Below are 19,697 nucleotides of genomic sequence, written 5' to 3' on the forward strand. Positions count from 1 at the left end.
GGCGTGTAAAAAGGCATTTGATTAACTGAAGGAACTGTTGACTTCTACTCCAGTTATCCAACCTCCTAATTGGAACATTCCTTTTGAAATAATGTACGACGTAAGTGATTATGCAGTACGCACGGTTTTTGGTCAAAGAATTGGAAAAGTGTCTTATGCCATTTATTATGCTTGAAGGACTTTGAATGATGCCCAGAGAAATTATTCTACTACTGAAAAAGAATTTTTAGCTGTTGTTTTTGCTTTAGAAAAATTTTGATCTTATTTGCTTGGTACTAAAAGTCATTGTTTACTTTGATCATGCAGCTCTTCGTTATTTGATGATGAAGAAAGAGGCAAAATCAAGATTAATAAGATGGATACTTCTCTTAAGTGAATTTGATTTGGAGATCAAAGATAAAAAAGGGACAGAAAATTGTGTCGCAGATCATTTAAGTCGTTTAGCTCATGTGGAGGATGAACTTCATCTGCAGGAAACGTTCCCTGACGAGCAATTGTTTTCTGCGAGTGTGACATTACCTTGGTATGCAAATATTGTAAATTATTTGGTTACTAATATGTTTCCTCTTGGGTTGTTTAAGGCTCAAAGAGATAAGATCAAGAGTGATGCCAAATACTATGTATGGGATTATGGAAGCATTGTGCAGATCAAGTGATAAGAAGGTGTGTTCCTGAAAATGAAATTATTCCTATTCTCACCTTTTGTCATTCTTATGCTTGTGGAGGTCATTTTGGAGCTAAGAGAACAGCGAGAAAAGTGTTAGAATGTGGTTTCTATTGACCATCTTTATTCCGAGATTCATATTCTTGTAGTAAGTCATGCAATAATTGTCAAAAGACAGGTAATATATCTCAAAGGAATGAAATGCCACAAACCCACATACCATTTTGCAAAATTTTTGATGTTTGGGGCAGCGATTTTATGGGACCGTTTCCTGCATCTTTTGGTTATGTTTATATTTTGCTTGCTGTTGGTTATGTCTCGAAAAGGGTAGAAGCTAAAGCTACCAGGACTGATGATTCTAAAGTTGTTGTAAATTTTATCAAGTTTAATATATTCTCCAGGTTTGGAATTCCAAGAGCTCTAATAAGTGATCGAGGCACTCATTTTTGTAATCGAACTGTAGAGACTTTATTGAGAAAGTACCATGTTATCCACAAGGTGTCAACTGCCTATCATCCGTAAACTAGTAGACAAGCGAAAGTGTCAAATTGAGAGATCAAGTCCATCATTGAAAAGACAATCAATCCAAGTAGAAGAGATTGGAGTTTGCGCTTGGATGATGCTTTGTGGGCGTATAGGACTGCATATAAAACGCCTATTGGTATGTCACCTTATCGATTGGTATTTGGAAAATCATGTCATCTTCAAGTTCAGTTAGAACACAAGGCTTATTGGGCTATCAAGAGTTTCAACATAAAGATGGATGAGAGTGGAGAACACAGGAAGGTGCAATTACAAGAGTTAGAGGAAATTCACAATAATGCCTATGAGAGTGCAAGGATTTACAAGGAAAAGATGATGACTTTTCATGACAAGATGATCTCTAGTAAGGAGTTTAAAATTGGTCAAAAAGTCCTTTTATACCATTCACGGCTTCGTTTGTTCCTAAGTAAGTTGCGTTCTCGTTGGATTGGATTTTTTGTTGTTACTAATGTTTTTCCTCATGGTGCAGTTAAAATTCAAAGTTTAGCAACTTCCAAAGTGTTCAAGGTGAATGGCCATAGACTTAAGCCTTTTTATGAAGGTTTCCAAGTAGAGAATGTGACAAAATTGGATCTTGAGGATCCGGTTTATGTTGAATGAAGAAGGAAGCATTGAGTCGAGCCAACGACAATAAACAAAGGCACTGCTTGGAAAACAACACAAGGGGAGTTCATTTTTCTTTATTTTCACATTTATATTTTTTTGTGTAGTTATTTTTGCCTTTTTTTTGCATTACACCTTACATTGGGGACAATGTAAGTTTGAAGTGTGGGGGAGGGGATTTAGGTTGTGTTTTAATTTTATTTTTGCCTTTTCTTTGAAAAAAAAAGTTTTGTTTTTTTGTTTTTGTGGTTTCTAATGATTTTTGGTTGTGTATGTCATGAACAAGATTCATTTAAGCTTGAAAAATCCATAACATGATTGAATAAGTAATCTTCCAACTTAGAATTAATTAGTCTAGTTATTTTCTTGAGAATGGTAGTGACTAAATTTTGTAGACAAAAGCCAGTGAGATTTTGAGCTTTTAGACTGACACATCCATATCAGTTTCACTATTTTCTTTCATGTGAGATATTCTTCCATGGATTTGTTTCTCTAGAACTTGCATTGATTCTTTTCGAGGTCATATTGACACATGTATGCATGAACATGATTAAGGCTCTCTTTGTTATAAGCTTACATAACCCAATAACTTACCTTGTAATTATTATTTTTTCTTTTGTTGAACTCCTTTGAGCTTTATTATTATTTTTTCGTTTATTATGAACCCAAGTTACAAGCTTTAAACCCGAAAAACATTGTCTTTACCCAAGCCGTAGAGCTAGTGGAGCATTGTTCATCATTATGATATGCATAGGTGTGCAAGAAATAAGTGTGGGGGGTTTGGATTTGTGGTGTGGGTATGATTGGTGAAATGGAACATGTTTTCATTCTCAGTTCGTGAGTTCCATTGTGGATGTAAGTTTATTATGTTCAAAAAAAAGAAAAAAAGGGTATGTTTATACGTGATACATACAAATGTGGAGTTGTTGCAAATGATTGTTCCTTACTGTAAATGAAAAGTAATCCTTTTGAACGATCTCTTTTTCAATGTAGGAGTTGTACATGGTTTAAATGCTTTAAAGCTAAATTGAAGAAGTGATTAGTTTTACATGTCTTATATATTTGAGCTTGAGTTGATTCATTTTTGCTCCACTAGTTTCGATGGCTTTTGAGCTACATTCCAAAATATTTTTCCACCTTGATCCTAAACACCGTTATAACTCTTGAAAAGTCCTTATGATTTGTGTTATGTATGTGATCCCAGTGGTGGAGAATGAGAAGATATTTAAGCCTATGGTAGATCATTTCCATTGGGATGAATTTGAGCGAAACACCTACCCTTCAAACACATGAGAGTTGAGTATTTATTTCTATAAGGGTCTACATATTTAGTTTACTCTATTTTTGAGTGCAAATGCTTACTAAGTAATCATAAGTTGTTTAAGAATGTTTGTTCATGATATGTTTTCAGCTTTGAAGAGTTTGGTTGTTCTTTGTTGATAGCGTTGCAACTTTGATGTTTTTAGGAAAGTGAATTTAAATTTTGCCCGAGGACAAGCAAATGTTAAGTGTGGGGGAATTTGATAAGAATGTAAAATATCATATTTTTCTCCTTTAATATTTAGTCATTTATATACATTTGGTGCCTGTTAAGTGTGGGGGAATTTGATAAGAATGTAAAATATCATATTTTTCTCCTTTAATATTTAGTCATTTATATACATTTGGTGCCTAAATGTACTCATTATTCTTTTATTTTGATTTAGGATGCAAATGGAGGTGTTAAGTGCAAAACGAAATTAATTGTGCGATTTTGGAAAGTTTCGACATCACTTTGTAATCTGGGTATAACTCTTTCATTCGAACTCCAATTGAGATGATTCAAAATGATATAGAACTCTAAGAAAAATATCAACTACAACTTTCATGTTTTTGAATTTTGAGAGATATTGACTGGATCAAGGTCAAAATCGGGCTTGAAGTTGCTATACCTGCACTATTGATGCCAATTTGACACGGATTTGACGCGTATTTCATACGGTTTATTTTCGAAAGTCTCCAAATCTAGTGCATGAAAATTCCAATTGAAAACACCATTTTCCTAGTTATATTAGGATTTTATTTTATTTCTAATATTTTTCCTTAATTAGTTAGATTGGGATATTGTTATTTCAGAATATTTTTAGGAGATTTTGTAGGTGGCTTCTAAGAAGGAAAAATAATGGGTAGAAGAAAAAAGAGTTGAAGAAGATATTTTTTTTCTCCCCTCTTCTCTAATTTTCTTTTGGGAGTTTTCATCATGACTTTGTGTGACTAAACTTTTCTAATTGGTAGAAGGAAGCGGAAGCCTGAGAATCAATAAAAATTGTGAGATCAATTGATTTTTTTTTGTTTAATTTATGCTTTGAGTATTGGATGTTCTTTTATGCCTATTTTCATGATTGTCTCGTTTAATTACTAGGAGGCCTACAAGCTTATTATTCGTTGTAATCTACTGGTAGGTTAGATATCAAATCCGTAATTATTTGATCCCTCTAATTTATGAAACAACTAAGATTTACTGATTTACTACGTCAGAAATTATTAGATCTTAGAATGAACACTTGACTAAATTAAATACAACCGCTTATGCTTGTATTGTTTAACTTCATCGATCTCTCTAATTCTTAATGCTATTACTAGATTAAACCTTTAGCGCTTGTTGTGGGTTGTTTAGTAGTTAGGGTTAATTGGATCGCCTGTTTTCTATTTAACTGTGACTAAGGAGAGATAGGAAAATAGTTCCAACGGTGAATATTCAAACTGTAATTGATATATACTTGCATCAATGACCAGTTGTAAAATTCCTATGGCGGAAGTTGACTTAGACCAATGTTTGTTCTTTTGATTGATTTTAATTCTTCTATTTGAATTGTTCCTTAGTTATTCTTCTTAAAGTTATTTTTGATATACTTGAAACCCTCCTTCTTGTTCACGTAGCATAAAAACTAAGCTAGATACTCTCCGTGGGAACGATCCTTACTCGCATTACTACATTTTTTTTTTTAGTATAGATTTTATTTTTGGTTGTTTGCGATAGCATACCAATACGAAAATAGGTTGTAGGGACCCCTATTTATAGATTTTTTTTAGTGCTTGTTTTGATAGAGTTAGTGTTTAATTAGAATTGTTTTAGGTAGAGTTAGTGTTTAATTAGAATTATTTTAGGTAGAGTTATATTTTAATTAGAATTATTTTAAATAGAGTTATATTTTAATTAGAATTGTTTTGAATAGAGTTATTGTTTAATTAGAATTCTATTAGGGTTTTGACTTTTAGCCTCACTTAATTGACTTTAAGATTTTGACTTTAGTCTTACTTGATTGACTTTAAGATTTTGACTTTAGTCTTACTTGATTGACTTTAATTTTGACTTTAGTCTTACTTGATTGATTTTAAGATTGACTTTAGTCTTACTTGATTGACTTTAATTTTTTGACTTTAGTCTTACTTGATTGATTTTAAGATTGACTTTAGTCTTACTTGATTAACTTTAATTTTGATTTTAGTTTTACTTGATTGACTTTAATTTTAATTTTAATTAGGATTTCACTTTACATTAATTAATTTTTTAATTATTAATTTCAAAATTTTTAATTATTAAAATTGTAAAATTATTGTTTTGCCCTCGGAGATGAATTTTTGCTTTTTAAGTCGTTTTTCAATGTTCCAGAATGTTTTGAAATTTATTTTTTTCTAAGGAATTCAATGGGAATATTGGTCTTTTTCATTTATGAAAATTTTTGTACGACATGGTCTTGAACTTTGTGAGGGGCATTTTTGTAATTTTATCGAATTTTTGTGAAAATTGGTAAAATGATTTATTTGATTTCGATTTGTTGTTTAATGTTTTTGGAAGGATTTTCCTAAGCGTAATGTAGGCTCTAGGGATGTTTTGAGGTTAGGGGTATTTTGATAATTTGATCATTTTTTAGTGATTTTTATCGTGAAGCTTCTTTTTATTTGAAATAATGATAATTTCTATATTTTTGAAATTATATTTTCCTAGTGTAATGTGGTTTCTACAGTTTTGTTAGTTTGAGATACCTCATCTGAATTTCTAAAACATATCTAGTAACAAATAAAGCATTGAAATAATCATCCATCATTAGGAACCATTGCAATGAGGTTGACGAGTTGATTAATCAGGTGAGTGTAAAAATGGGGTGTCTACAAGGACTTCCTTTGAAATCTTTTTCCTCACTATTTTTTATGGCATCTAGACCTGATAAGGTTTCAACTAGAATGAGAGGTATAGGATTGGCTTTTCTAGAGATTTGGGAAGATATGTCTATGAAGGACTTTGGGATAATTTGACCATCACTTTTGGAGGTTAGTATGTATTAGGCTAAAATTCCTAAACACAACCGGTAGTCTCTAGTGGCTCACCAGTCTTCTGGTTTTACATTGATGAGATGATTGCGGGAACGGTATGGACTCAATAAAAGTACTAAATCCAATCTCCCGTTATGGACTATGGCCTTGGCTTCTTCTTTTGAACTATTTAGGCTTGTGGCGAAGTCACCAGAATATTCTATCTTCAATGAAGGCCTGACTAGAGGACCTAAAGTAGATATCCCCATGATGTCACAATAATCTTCATGAGTAGGACACAAATGCATATGCCTAATGTGGAAAACATGAAGATAAGGGTTCCAACTCTTAGCCATGGTGCACAAAAAGGTTCCAATCTATCTCAAACTCGTGGAAGTACACGGCATATCTCAACATGAATTTTCTAAAGTTGATTTCTCTACGATGTGCATCCCTGTGATAGTTGTTTTGACCAATTGGTCGATTGGGTTATTATCTATAGCTAGCATCTTGAGTTGACACAAAAAGGTATCTCAGTACATTTACAAGGTCTATGCAGAACATATATTTGAAAGTCATTTTTTTTGCGATAATAAATCTTTTGTAAAACATTTTCCTTTTTTTTTTCCTTTGGAAAATATTTTTCTTCTCTTGAAGTGGGTTTGGACCCAAATGAAAAAAAACTTGAATGCCATTTCGTCTTAAATGGTTCAGCCCATCGTGATCGTTAAATCGAAATGAACTGCGTCATTATGAATCTCTATCATATTTAAAATGAATTCTTTATTGGATTTGTGCACCTATTAAACAAATAATTTGATTATCTTGAAGACAAAATTGTAACTTCCTAATCTCAACAATTTATAATGTCCATTTTAGAAAAATAACCCGGGTATACCCATGATAAGTTCGAGTCGTGACCTATAGGGAGGTTCTTAGACTCTAGGTTTACTATGTGCAATGCAATTTATTTGGTCACCCTTGTCCAAGTGCACTTATATACCTCTCGAGCATACTCAATTAGACGATATGTGATGACTTGGTTTGATATACCATATAGGTAATAATCTAAGACTCCAACTCAAATATCTGAAGTAAAAAAACTAGTTTAATCCCTAGTTGAGAGGGGGCGCACGATGCTGAGCAAGGACACTCTTAAGTCACCTCTTATTTAGAATAGACGTTGTCTATCCCCCTAGTACGGCAGTACAACGGGGCAGGATCTCGCTTATGCACTGATTTTGATCAAGAAGTACAATTGGTGAACTTAGATTACTTCGATATACCGTATAGGTACGAGTCTAGGGTTGTAGCTTTCACAAATGGTTTTAGCATCCCACGAGGGGACCGATCATGTACTAGTACAACGTTGGCAATCGAAACATATGACTGTGCGGCTTACAATAAGATAAATTCTTAGGTTGCTCCAGCAAGGGTGCATCGATATACTTTTCAGAATCACCTGATCAAATGGTACTCGTGCCTCAGTTTTATATACCTTATGGTACATGACTGGAGTTGTGGTTTTCATAAATGACGTTGTATCTCTGAGGAGACCGGGCCACGCATTAGTGTCACGTTGGCTATTAGGGACATGAAAGGGTGCAATGCAATAAAGTAAACATGTCAGTGGTGTGTGCAAATAAGATAGGATGTGCCCGGGGCATTTTCCAGATGAATGGGCCCGTGGGCCAAATCAAACCATCAATACATGGATGCCACATAGATCAAAGAATACCAAATCCATCACATCCACATTAAGATCACGTAGGCACATTAAAATATACCTATAGAGACCAGGACTTTTCAGATAATTAATCAATAAAGATAGCACATCCATAGTTAAGCGTCGACAAATCAATTTTTTTTAACTTTTTTTAATTTTTTTTAAAAACAAATGAACTAACATAAAATGACTTTTTTTTTCTTTTTTTTGTCCAACCGAAGATCACTTTGTATTTTCATTTTAATCAATCAAAAAGTGGCGAGTGGTACGTCCTAAATTTAACAAAAAAGTGATTCGTTTGATCTTTTAAAACTTTAAAACTCAAAACGAAAATAAAGTCCAAGAGGAAAGTTTCCAAGATTGACGTAAGGAACAAACTGAGTAAAATATTTTTTTTTGAGGCACATTACCTCTGGTTTTTGGCTTGGGCCACAAAAAATTATTTATTTATATTTTTTGTATCTCATTTTGTATCCCTACAAGAAGCAAAATAAAAATATTAGTGGAAATGATAGCAAACGGACTCAAAAATCGGAGATCGGACCAGAAAGTTACAGTTGGTTTAAGTTCTGCTTCCACTTGGTAAAAAAAAATATTTTTTTTTTGGTTAGTTCAAACTAAAGGTACATTGCCTCTATTTTTTGCTTGAGCCAAATTTTTTTTTCATTTTTTTATTATTTTTTTAATGATATGCACGAATGACAAAAAAAGTAATCGGATAACTAAAGAAAAAAAATTGGATTTCTCCCTTTTACCCAAGGGAGTAAATAAAGAAAAAAGAAACATTCCTAAACAACTAACACAACAAATACTACAAACAATGTTAGCTTATGAAAGCGCCCTCGATCCGCGGGGTGCGCGGATCCGCTTTTGACCCTTGAGGTTTGGGAGTCGCCACCTAGTTGTTACGGTCTAGGAACCGATCAATGACTCTAAACGGATAAAAACTAATCTAAAACAAAAAAAAAAACTGAATTCGGGGATCAAGTTACGGGGTTGGAAGGTGTTAGGCACCAACCCCGCCCGGCCGAAGCCGGTCTCTACTAAATTCCCAAGTAAATTACATTGCTAAAACCTAGATAAGAAAATAAATAAAAAAATAATACCTTTCCGATGCAAGGACTTTACTCCCTCAGATCTGACAAAAGAGCTCCTTGTACCGTGCTCCCTTGCTACGTTCTGCTTCCGGATTTGACTTCGGATCTCCGAGGCAAGGTATCTCCTTGTTTTTGAATCTGAACTCTTCAAGTTCGTTGCGGACTTTGGGGGTGTTTTTAGAAGGCTTTTGGGTGTTTTCTAGACTAAAATTGAAGGAGGGATGTTAACTAAGGAGTTGAGACTCCAAAACTAGGGTTTATAGGGGGCTAGGGGAGCTTCTAGACCTACTTCTCTTAGGGTTTATAATTTGATACGAAAATAGGGTGTGAGCACCTCTATTTATAGATGTTTTTAGGGGTTGATTTGGATAGAATTAGTGTTTAATTAGAGATCTTTTAATTAGAGTTGTGTTTTAGTTTGACTTGTTTTAGGTAGAATTATGTTTTAATTAGAATTATTTTAGGTAGAATTGTGTTTTAATTCAAATTATTTTAGGTAGAATTATTTTTAAGTTAGAACTCTATTAGATAGAGTTATTATTTAATTAGATCTCTATTATGACTTTTGGTCTTACTTGATTGACTTTTAATGTTTTGAATTTAGTCTTAATTGATTGACTTTTAGTATCTTGACTTTAGTCTTGCTTAATTGACTTTAATTTTGACTTCAGTCTCACTTGATTGACTTTAATACCTTGACTTCAGTCTTGCTTGATTTACTTTTAATTTTTGGAGAAGGCCCCCTTCATTATTTCTTTGATTCTTTGGACCCCCAAATGGAGGGGTCCTTAAAGAAATATCCCACGAACCCTCAACAATTTTGCCTGAGAGTCCGATTAATCGATTTTTTAGGTTCAAATTTTTAAATTAATTTCATTAATGTTTAAATTTAATTATTTAATATTTTATTTATTAATTTCGGAATTTTTTATCATGAAAATTGTGAAATTACCGTTTTGCCCCCGGAGAGGACTTTTCACGTTTCAAGTCGGTTTTTAATGTTCTAGGATGTTTTAGAATCGGTTTTTCGTAAGGAATTCAATGAAAATATTAGTTTGTGTCATTTATGAAAATTTTTATGTGAAATGATTGTGAACTTTATGAGGGGCATTTTCGTAATTTTGTCAAATTCTGTTAAAATTGGTGAAATGATCTATTTGGTTCCGATTTGTTATTTTATGTGTTCGAGAGAGTTTTCCTAAGCGTAACGTAGGCTCTAGGGTTGTTTTGAGGTTAGGGGTATTTTGGTAATTTGGTCAATTTTTAGTGATTTTCATCGTGAAGCTTCTTTTTGGTTTGCAAGATGATGGTTTCTATGTTTCTGGGGTTGTGTTTTCCTAGCGTAGCGTGGTTTCTAAGGTTTTGTCAGTTCGAGATACCTCATCCGGATTTCTGAAACACATCTGGTAACAAAATAAAGTAACGGAATACACATCCATCATTGGGAATCCTTGCGATCGGGTTGACGAGTTGATTAATCAGGCGGATGCAAAAATGGGGTGTCTACAGCTTATAAATAAGAATATTTTGTATATATATATATATATATATATATATATATATATATTTAAAATGACCGAGTTGACACGTAGGTAAAGCCTACAAGTCCCTAGTGGAGTCGCCAAACTGTGGACACGTGATTTATTCATTTTTGAATATATCAACCACTTTAAGGGAGGGGGGGGGTTGGAGTCACCACCATTCATTTTAGAAAAAGAGTGTGAATGGTCACTCGGAATGCATTTTTTGAAAAATATGTCATTTTTGGCATTTTAGTGACTCTTGTACGGTTATTGCTCATTTGGTCCAACTTTTGATTTAAGTTAAGGGGGTCTATTTTATGGAGTAGAAAAGGTGTTAGTCACCCTAGTCCATCCATCGTTGGTGGTAACCTCAGTTTCGGTCCATTTTTGAAGATAAAAATAAAATAAAAAGGAATCAGAAAGATTCGATGTGTGTCCTCAAGTTCGAGAAACTTTGATGTTGGTTCAAGCCATTAAGGGCACCCTTATTGAAAAAGGAGCCCTTCGATGACTCAAACCATTGTGGTGTGTGTGCAAAAATATAGAGAAGGGAGGTGTAAGAAGAAAAGGAAAAGTTGGAGAGGAGATAAATGGGTGATCCTTGTCTAATGCCCACCTTATTTTTCTTGACCTTCTTTGACTTTGTTCAAAAGATGAGTCTTCTATGAATTTCCTTGACTTGCTTAAAAGAGCTGAAAGTTAAGAAAAAGTGTGAGTTGAGTATTGATGGTTAAGAGTTAAGGTGAGTTGAGAGTTGAGAGTTGAGTATTGAGGGTTAAGAGTTGAGGTGAGTTGAGAGTTGAGATTAGAGGATTGAGTATGATAGTGAGAGAGAGTGATTTTTTCTTATGAGACTTGGGGTGTCCTTTTTAGGAGATGAGGGGGGTATTTATAGGGGCTTAGAACATACTTTAGGGATATAATGAGATGAAATATTAGGAGAGTAGAGGATGACATGAGTTTTGAAGGTGGGGGGTATGAAATTTAGAGTTAGGATGAGGGTAGTTGTGTAATGAAGGTAAATAGGTGATTTTTGACCCACATGATTTGGATCCTACCCAAACCATTTAGGTAGAGTGTTTGGTGAAGTGAGATGATGGATGTTTAAGAGGGTGGTTGTGATTGAGTGGTGTATGATTTAAAAGAATGGAGGGTGTAAGAGGGTGGTTAGGAGGGTGAGGGAGATGGTGACATATGACAAGATGTGTGGAGATTAGGGATTTAGATTAATTGATAGGAGAGAATAAGTGTTTGATTTGAGAGGAGGGGTGTAAGTTTAGGTTGTAGAGATGGGTTTGTAGGTAATGATAATGATAGATTAGGGGAAGGTGATGGTTGGTTAGTAGGGGTGATGATAGTAGGTTAGGGGGAGGTGTGGGTTGATGTGATTTTTTAGAGAAAAAGTAATGGGGTAGTTAATTTTTTAGAGAAAGGTGATGGGAGTTGGTGGTTTGATGAGGGAGGTGAGATGGGTGATAACATGTGTCATTTTTGATGAAAAAGTAATGATTGGTTTGATGTAGGTGGTGATTTGTGGGTTTGGGTTATGGGTTGGATATGCATTGGATATGGGTTTGGGCTTAGTAGTGCTGAACTTGGGTTTTAAGAGGGTTTTTGAGTTTTTAGGAATTGATTGGGGTCATTTCGGATTGGATTTTTGATGGTGGACATGTTTTAGGGTTTAGGTAAAAATGGGGTTGAACTTAGGTTAAGGGAGGGGAGGTGAGAGATTGATTTGGGAGAGTTGAAGGTTTATGGGCCTCAGGTAAGCTTAGGGTATGTTTGATTTGGGAGCGAAGTGGTGAAGGCTAGGGGAGGTGGTGGGTATCCCAAGTCTCATTTTTAATTTTTTTTTTTTTTAATTTATTCATTTTTTAAGGTTTTTTGAAATCATTTGATTGATTAAAATGCCACGTGTTGGCAAATCGAGCTTTCTAGGCCTGTTGGTGCATTTGATTGAAAATCGGGTGTTTTTGGTTTCGAGAGCGGAGCGGTGAATGTGGGGGTAGGTCAAGTCTTTTTTCATGGGTCTGCTAGTCCCTTAGGGGGTCTTAGGAGCCTTTGATTCGATTAAAATGTCGCATTTCGATGAATTAGGCCTTTTAGGCCCGTCGACTATTTTTATTGAAAATCTGGTGTTTTTGGTCCCTTTCGAGTGGGGACCCATTCAAATTGGGGTGTCTACACAAAACAACCAATGAAAAATTAAATACGGTGTGGGGTTTGAATAACCATTCTCCGAACAAATTCTTTGATCTGTGCCTATATCTTATTTGGGGATGTAGAATTGGTTCCCAATTCACCAATTAAGAATCCTTAAAATTTATGAGAAGTATGATGAATTTACTTATTTTTTCTTTCTAAGCTTACATGTTCAAGTATGTATCAACCCATGGAATTTTTGAAGGAACCATTAAGGTTTTTGATGGCTCTACTTTGAAATCAATGGGAAATAGATTAAAGTTACAAATAAAAGGTACTGCTCTAATAATAGTTTCTTTCTATATTTCCATATAGAGAATTAAATTTCTATTTTCATAATGGGAAAGATTCTATTATAGGCAGTGAACATGTGTTAGTAATCCACTAATCACTTACATGACATGCAAATAATCCTGTATTGGTATTCTTATTCGGGTTCTGAGATCATTTTCGACATGTTTGATCAATTAGGAATATTAGGAACTTAAATTTATTCAAAGATCTAAAAGAGATTTCTTGGGGAAATTATGGGGCCAGTTATGCTGTTGAATCTTCTTGGGATTTTACCACAATGGACAAGGCATCATCTCATATAAAGGTCAATTGTGGATTCAACTTTTGTAGTTAGTATTTTATGCTCTTTCTCTTTCCAAATATTCTTACTAGTCATTGTTTTTTTTTTTTTTGCTTCAATAGGGAGGTGCCAAGAAGGTGGTAATATGAGCCCCATCTACCGATGCTCCTATGTTTGTAGTAGGAGTGAATGAGGGGTTATACAAATTGAGCAATGGGCTTAGGAAGGCATATCAACGATTGGTGTCTTTGCATCTTTGGTGAGAACTAGTTTTGAATTTGGAACCTGCATTTTTGTTTCCCATTCTTAATTTTAGCTGAACAATTTGTTTTACTATATTATTTTTTAAATAGTTGCTATTGGGATCATAAGTTTTCTATTTTGTTTCTAAGTCGATTTGATGTGAATTAATTTTTTGGGTGGTTAAGATTTAGTTTCTATAAGTGACTTTTGCTTTATAAATTTTTTTTTTTTTCGCTTTTATGATTTTTTTAGTGTTTTACTTGTTATGATTGGTGAATTAGATGACCATCCTATTGTTTGTTAAACCTCCATATTCGACGGCCTTAGACTATTGATTTTTTTTAAGCCCATCTTTCAATAATTTGACAGGCATATTTGATAGGCTGAGACCATGAAATATGAGTTATTTTCACATAGTGTAACCTTGGATTATGTTTCTAAATCCAATAATCAACTTTGACACATAAATATTAGAAAGGTAGTTTAGGTGGTTTTGTTCAGACTCAATAAACAATGAATTAAATTAATAATTTGTATTAAGAATTGAATTGTGGTGAAGGAATCACATGTGATACCACAAGCTCATTTCCTAAGCATCAAGCTTCAAGGATTGTTTTTAACCTTGGATTATGTTTCTAACTTGAAATGATCACTCATATAATTGTAAATTAATTTTACTAATCAAATAAATCTCCTTTATCAATATTAAGTTTACGTACCTCTTGATTCATAAATAATTATCCTTAATAGAATAAATAAGTAAGCTTCGATAGCCTAACCTTCACCTCTAGATTCACAAATTTAATTCTTAATAAATACGTTTCGATCCCTACAACTTGACAATAACTATAGAATTATAATACATTAAATCAATTATATTTTGTCTAAAAGAGTAAAAAAATAAATTTGAACCAATCAATTTTTTCAAGAAATTTACCTTCCAATGCAAGAATAAGAGGTCTCCAAGAATATAATAATTGAAAACTTCATAGATCGATTGAATACCCTAGGTTTGACAGTGTGAGGTCATGAGTATAAGATGAAGAAAAAGCCCCCTACTTTACATTTATACCTAATATTATTGAAATAAAAAATTAATAAAATTAACAATTAGTGAAGTTGCAAAACTAATATTCTTGAAACATTGTATATGTTCTTGAAGATTTAATGGTACCCAAAAATGAAGTCCATTTTAATACATTTTAAGTGTACAATTTATTAAAATATCAAATATACTCAGAAATCATACTTGTAAAATTGAAAAATATTTTTTTAATTACTTTAATGGTCAATAGTTGAGAATCTAGTTCTACATTAGACATATTAAGTAAAGCATATATACCATTATTGAGATGGTAAACTTTGTATTGTTTCAGTTACCATTATTGAGCTATGATTATTTAATTTGCATTTTTTCTATACAAGCAGGTTTGCTTCCATGTGTCCCCATCATTCTTTTTGTTTAATTACAGCTTGCATTAAACATATTTGTCCATTTTCAAAACCTACATCTCTTAAATTAAGAGAGCAATCACGGGAGACCCTCGAGGTTGGAATGCACCAACCCATCATACCTCTTCATCATCAAGATTGCAAATAAAGGCATACCATTCTTCTTTACCACCTGAGGCAAAGGGGGCAACTCGCCTCGACATCATAAGGATGAGATCGGCATTAAGGCAAAATGGGTGGTTAACAACTTCAGTTGAGGGCATATGATCCATAAATCAAAGCTACAATAACAGGAGCATTCTTAGCCTTGAAAAACTAGTAAATTTAAATTTAAATTTAAATCAAAGCTAAGTTTGGAACTTACCTGCAAGAGTGGAGCACATCCTCGAAAAAGTCGATCATAACTGGACGAACAAGGCGTGAGAGATTGGAACATTTCACTCAAAAGTATCAGTGCCAACCGACGTCCCTCCTGGACTTATTGAATTAAGTGAATAAGAGAAAGATCTATGATGTCTCCGCCATTCGGAAACAAAAGTTGACTCACCACCATCAAAGTGAGAGCATTAAAGTGAATTAACGGCTTCGAAGGATCCATAAGTCGCTCAATCAAAAAATATTTCGACATTGTCTTCAAGACTGATCCATTATCCAGAATCTTCAAAAACTTACGGTTTATACCCAGAAAGTCGGAAGCCTCACTTCGGTATCCATTACGCAAAGGCGGAACTACAATCATACCCAACATCTTGAGCCCCAACAACACTTCAAACTCCTCAATAGTGGGAGTCATTTCATGTGCCCCAAATCGGAAAAGATTAAGCTCAGGAACCTAACAACCTAACATTGCCTCGATTAGGCTGCATTGGAATGAAATCTTTGACAAAGAAAGAGTGAATCCCAAATTATTTAAATCCCATTGAACTTTTTCATTATTATCCATACCTTGTACCCAACTACTCAAGAAATAATCGATAATGCCATACCTTTTCAAGTTGGGAAGTTTAGTAGACACCTCCATGGAGCTTAGGAATAAGCCTTGAAGAAGAAGGAGAGCAAAAATCGACACCAAATGTGAAAAAGGGAAGTAAAAATCATAAAAAGTGAAAATGTTAGGGCAAAAACCAGTGCTGAACAGGCTTTAAGGAGGAAGAATTAGTACTGGTCCTTGGTCCTAACACGGATAAAACCCAAGATCATGTATCCGTGTTTGAAGTATGGATGGAGACCAAAGTAGACTCATCCGTGTCCAAGGCACAGATGAAATCATAGTTGGCCGTATTTGTGTCAAAAGCACGGATGAAACCCCAGATGACCCATCCATATTGGGAGTACGAATAAAATTTTGACAAAGTTTATCTGTGTCAAAAACATAGACCAAAACATTTTTACCCCTGGGGGTCCTGAATTATTTGTGCTCTTGAAAACTCAAGACTACTTACACAGTAATCTCATGTCTTGTGAAAAATAAGTGAGACTCCCACATGCTCGATAGACGCCATCAAAACTCTCAAAAGTCCTCAAAATGTATACCGGGCACGTAGGAACTCGCCATGATCATATTGGATCAGATCAGGCCTTCAAAAACCTCATCACTCACCATCGGGCCCATGGGCCCACAGACGACTAACATCACTTAAGAATACACTCTGAGGGTCGTTTGGACCTTAATCACACCCTTTACCCGCTCATAAGCTCACCAGTACTCAATAGGCTTATCAAAGCCCTGATGATCGATATCACTCCTTGGAGGCCTATTAAGGCCTGAATTACTCATATACATGTTCACAATGAAATAATAAAATTCTAAGAACTAATGAACAAATATATATATACAAGAGTTTAAAATGTGTACATGAGGTGTGAACCTAATACAAAATGTCTAAATATCTTGTAAGGTACAACAAGTTCAGATTGAAGGGGGAGCGTCATCTCGGGTACTTTGAGTCTCTGGGATCGCTCCAAAAGAAGATCCAGCGATGAAAAGAAAGAAATAAAGCAGATTAAAATACAGGCAGATATATACAGATTACGCAGGAAAATGAACAATTAAAATACAAATGCTTACCCTAGGAGGTGTCGGAGGGCGTGCAGAGGTGCTCGCTTCGTTTCGGCTTCGATGATAATCTTGAAAAAGAGCGTAAGAGAACTAGTTAAAACAATATGCAAATAAGCTACAAATAGAAGAGGAAAGGAAGAAACTATATACCATCTCGGCCTACAGACGGGATTTTCGTAAGGCCATCTCAAGCTCTAGCTCCTGGATGCGAGCTGCTTGTGCCTCAAGGTGAGCCCCCTGCTCCTCAATACAAGCAGGCTGCTCCTCAACCTCAGTTTTAGAGGCCCTCCACCTATTCTCTATCTGCCCTCGTTGCCTGAGCTTCGATCACATCGTAGCCCTCTCGGAGGTGACGAAGATCATTGACTTAAAAGTAAGAACCCAAACCAGATGAGAATGATAAGAAGCATAAAGTTCTGAGGAAAAGAGATACAGGGACAAAATATGTACGGTGATAGCATGCTATTAGAGTAGGACCCCTCCGATCTCTATAATCCTGGCCCGAGTAGTGATTGCAAGCATGATGCACCCAATAGAGGCCTCTCGGAACCAGGCCTGGTAGTTACCGCCTCTCACCAGTCCAGCAGCATCTACGTCCCTTACTTGGGTAAGATATCGTAGACACCCCATTTTTGCATCCGCCTGATTAATCTACCGTCAACCTGATTACAACGGTTCCTAATGATGGATGATTATTCCAATGCTTTATTTGTTCCTAGATATGTTTCAGAAATCCAGATGAGGTATCTCGAACTATCAAAACTGTAGAAACCATACTACACTAGGAAAATATGACCCCAGAAACATAGAAATCACCATCTTGCAGATAAAAAGAAGTTTTACGATAAAAATCACTAAAAAATGACTAAATTATCAAAATACCCCTAAACCTCAAAATATCCTTAGAGCTGACGTTACGCATAGGAAAATCCTTTCAAACACATAAAACAACAAATTGAAACAAAATAAATATCTTCGCCATTTTTTACAAAATTCAACAAAATTACAAAAATGCCCCTCAAAAAGTTCGCAACCATTTCACACAAATTTTTTTATAAATGATAAAAACCAATATTTCCATTTAATTTCTTACGAAAATTGATTCCAAAACATCCTCGAACATTGAAAAATAATTTAAAATGCAAAAAGTCCTCTCCGAGGGCAAAACGATAATTTCATAATTTTAATAAAATTAATTTAAAAATTGAACCAAAAAATTGATCAATCAGACTTTCAAGCAAAATTGTTGCTGGTTGCCAGGATATTTATTCAAGGACCCCTTCATCTAGGGGCCCAAAGAATTAAAGATATAATAAAGGGGGTTCTCCAAAAATTAAAGTCAATCACGTAAGACTAAATTCAATCTTAAAATCAATCAAGTAAGAATAAAAGTTAATCAAGAAAGACAAAGGTCAAAGTATTAAAGTCAATCTCATAAGATTAAAGTCAAAACCCTAATCTAAACTAATCAACTCAATCTCAGAAGACTAAAGTCAAAACCCTAATATAAATTAATCAAGTCATCTCATAAGACTAAATTCAAAATCCTAATCTAAACTAATCAAGTCAATCTCATAAGACTAAAGTCAAAACCCTAAATTAAAACCCTAAAGACTAAGTCAATCTCATAAGACTAAAGTCAAAACCCTAATTAAAACCCTAAAAGAAACCCTAGTCAAACCCTAATTCTTCTTAAAAACTTTATAAATAGGAGCCTCCACACCCTATTTTCGTATCAAATCATAAATCCTAAGAGAAGTAGGTCAAAAAGCTTCCCTAACATCCTACAAACCCTAATTTTGAAGCCCTAACTCCTTACCTAACACCCATGCTTCGATTTTAGCCTGAAAAACACCTAGAAGCCCTTCAAAAACACCCCAAAATCAATAACAAAATTTGAAGAATCCAGATCTAAGGAAGAGATACCTTACCTCGGAGATCCGAAATCAGATCCGTAGATAGAACGAAGTAAGGAGTACGATACAAGGAGCAATTTTATCAAATCTGAGGGAATAAAACCGTTGTGCTCGATGGTAAAATCTCTTTTATTTTTTCTATCTAGATTTTTGTTTGCAATGTAGTCTTATTTGGGATAAGTAGAGACCGGCATTGGCCAGGTGGGGTTGGTGCCAAACACCTTCCAACCCTGTAATGTGATCCCCGGATTCAGTTTTTCTTTAGTAGATTAGTTTCTTTATTCGTTTAGAGTCAATATTCAGTTCCTAGACCATAATAACTAGGTGGCGACTCCCAAACCTCAAGGGTCAAAAGCGGATCCTCGCACCCCGTAGATCGAGGGCGCTTTTAGTGGCGACTCCACTGGGGACATTGAGGATCAGACTTGAAAAACCCCAAGTATGGGAGCATTACTAAAACGACCTGGGCAATTTTTATTTCTAGTTATTAGTATGCCTGTTTATTTTGTTTTGTTTTTATCCTCTTTTTTTTCATTCAATTATTGATTGTGTTTTTGGATTATGGATATTCTGCTTTTGCATGTTATCATTTTTTTTTATGGTTCAATCGAAAGTCATTCGGAAAGACCCTAAATAATGCGAGATTTCAAAGGAATAGTCTTATTGAGGATGGGATAATGGTTTTTAGACCATGATTTTTTTTACACATGTAAGTATATTTCGATTAAAAATTTAGGTGTGTGCTTGATTGGGTATTGCTGTTAGGAACAACAACGTTTTTTTATTTGATGGCCGATGTGCG

At 34.5% G+C, this 19,697-nt stretch overlaps 1 long non-coding RNA gene across 1 annotated transcript; it reads left to right on the top strand.

Moving 5' to 3' along the window:
* The first annotated feature begins 312 nt into the window (after positions 1–312).
* On the top strand, positions 313–2,693 carry LOC147384439 (uncharacterized). Its single transcript, XR_015172968.1, has 3 exons — positions 313–663; positions 1,066–1,550; positions 1,677–2,693. It is a non-coding gene; the product is annotated as an uncharacterized LOC147384439 (long non-coding RNA).
* Positions 2,694–19,697: the final 17,004 nt, after the last annotated feature.

Source organism: Akebia trifoliata, chromosome 15 (genome assembly GCF_017979445.1).
Source record: "Akebia trifoliata isolate Shusen 1 chromosome 15, ASM1797944v1, whole genome shotgun sequence".
Lineage (NCBI taxonomy): Eukaryota > Viridiplantae > Streptophyta > Magnoliopsida > Ranunculales > Lardizabalaceae > Akebia > Akebia trifoliata.